This window comes from Galeopterus variegatus, unplaced genomic scaffold (genome assembly GCF_000696425.1).
Source record: "Galeopterus variegatus unplaced genomic scaffold, G_variegatus-3.0.2 Scaffold3965, whole genome shotgun sequence".
NCBI classification, from domain to species: Eukaryota; Metazoa; Chordata; class Mammalia; order Dermoptera; family Cynocephalidae; genus Galeopterus; species Galeopterus variegatus.
Window position 1 is genome coordinate 47454 of NW_007730076.1, and position 2419 is coordinate 49872.

The following is a 2419-nucleotide window of genomic DNA, read 5'->3' on the forward strand; positions in this document are numbered from 1 at the left end:
TTTTAAAATGATTGGCAGAAAATTTTTTGTAGAAGAGGGGAACTGAGCTGAACTGTGATGTGTGGGCAGATATCTCATAAAAAAAGAGGGATAGAGAGGACATTTCAGGTGGGAAATAGCATGAACAAAGGCAAAGAGAGGAAAATCCTGGCATCTTCTGGAGACATGAGAAAGAGCATCCTATTGATGAGAAGTTTCTTGGAAAATAGTTGGCATCGGGATAACAAGTAAGGTGAGGTTAGCGTATGGAGGGTTATATAAACCAGGGTGAGAAAACCAAATGTTTATAAAACATCAGGGGAAACCACTCTTTGCGATGCCTTTGTATCACCCTTCTTCAAATGTTGTGTCTCCTCCCCTCCCTTCGTCACAGTTGCTCATGGGAGCGGACAGGACATCCAGTGCCCCATTGGCTACTTCCCCTGCGGCAATATCAGCAAGTGCTTGCCTCAGTTTCTTCAGTGCAACAGTGTGGACGACTGTGGGAATCAGGCCGATGAGGACAACTGCGGTGAGTTGGAGCCCCTGCGGTCACAGTGAGAGAGAGGGGCCAGAAGGACTGAAGGAGAAGCTGTCGAGAATTCTCTTAATAACAAAAGAAAAGGGGAAGAGAAATCTGAACTGAAATACAAAATATATGTTGCTTAAGGAAATCATACATTTCTCTCATTAGCTGAAAATATCCATTCTTTTCTATGTAACAGTATCACAGCCAATATTTCAGGAAAGGAGTGATTGAGACACAGAGTGTTTTAACCCAACACATCTGCCCAGTTAATGTCTCAGAGGAAGAATGATGTAGAAATTGAGAATATGGACTCTGGAGCCAGGCTGCTGAACTTTGAACTTGGGTACAATAATAACTACGTAAACATGAAAATACTACCTAAACATGGTGCACCTCAGTTTCCCCATTTTTAGAAGGGTTTGATAATTGTACCTATACCATGAGAAATTGGAAGGATTAAATGTCGAGGATTAGAAGAGTGCTGACATATGGCAGGGTAAGTGTCAAATGCTATTACTCTTCCTTATCTTTTGTTTAGTACAATTAGGGAGGAAAAGCAAGAGCTCCTAAACAAGAAACAACAATTTGTAAGCACCACTTACCTATTATTTAACCAACAACCATACCTATGACCTTATAGAGCCAACAATGAGGGCTTCTGGTCAAGCTCTCGGAAAGAATTTTGTTCAAATTTCTGTAGCCTTAAAAACACAAATTTATAAAAGACTTGAATCGCTTGGGTGTGGCTCACTGGAAAAAATAAGCTTTGGTTAAAAGTGTAAAATAATAACATTTCCCTCATGGGGAAATAAAGTACTATTTTGGGAGGACAAAACACACATAACAATGTTAATATTCAAAGTGCTACATAAATAATATATACTAAAGAGGTCATGCTGATATCACTCTCTCAAGTATTATAGGCTTTTTAAGGCACTACCTTGAAGGAATTAAACTTCAGCTAACGTAGAATAAGATGGAGACCAGGCTTGAAAATCCCCAACCAGAAAAAACCAGCTAGCCCTCGTAAGCAAAACTTAACCTAACATTCCTTGAACAGTAAGTGAAACTTAAACTTAGGTGATTTCTTGTAAATGCTTCTAATGATCATAAACAAAACTCAAATGGTCTTCCTAAAATGGTATAAGGTAATACCAATTGCCTTAACCTGTCCCCTGCCATCTGCAAACCCTGTTGTAATAACTAATCATTGTAAAGGTTAAACAGCTTCTTCATTTTTGCTTTATGTCATGCTGTAATACATGTCTCTGAGCTTCTTCTGACCTGGGTTGAAGTCTCCCTGATTAGCAAGCCATACTTTCTTTTGTTGTATGATAATAAACTCTTAAATTTTTCTAATTTGATCTGATTTTATTTTTGACACTTCTCAGTTTGGAACACTATCTCTAGATGGTGGCTGTAACTCAAGTGTAACCACACTATCTAAACAGGTGAGCTTAAGTTACAATTGCCTTTGATTTGGATGCCTATGTGTTTTCTTTTTCAAAAAGTGGCATCTCGTTAAAACAACTGAATATTACACAAATTTAAAAAAATAAATAAATAAGTAAAAAAACAGCATTCTGCCCACTGCCAACCACTTTCCCCTCAACCTACTGGCAATTCAAATAGAGTCCTAGAGAGAGCCACAGGAGAAGTTCCCACCAATTGAAGTGGTGGCAGAAAGCAGAAAAAGGAACCTGGGAGGAGCAGCAAATTTACCACCAAAAGTGGGTTCTCAGTGAAAAAAGATTTGGGAACTCTAGCTTTACTGTAAATTTAAAGAGACCAAGTAACAGAAGTAGCAATCCTTACAGTAATTATCCTCAAAGTCATGCAAGTTTTTCAGGATTGACCAAACAGCAAATTAAGAAGGAGGCAATCAAGCATTTAGGTTTAAAGAGGAGGATC

At 38.5% G+C, this 2419-nt stretch overlaps 1 protein-coding gene across 1 annotated transcript in view; it reads left to right on the top strand.

Moving 5' to 3' along the window:
- The first annotated feature begins 378 nt into the window (after nt 1-378).
- The window catches only part of RXFP1 (relaxin/insulin-like family peptide receptor 1), a 90631-nt gene continuing 88590 nt past the window's right edge, over nt 379-2419 (top strand). Inside the window, exon 1 of the mRNA XM_008586371.1 lies at nt 379-511. The gene's annotated coding sequence lies outside the window, so the exon portion shown is untranslated. The remainder of the gene's footprint in view (nt 512-2419) is intronic.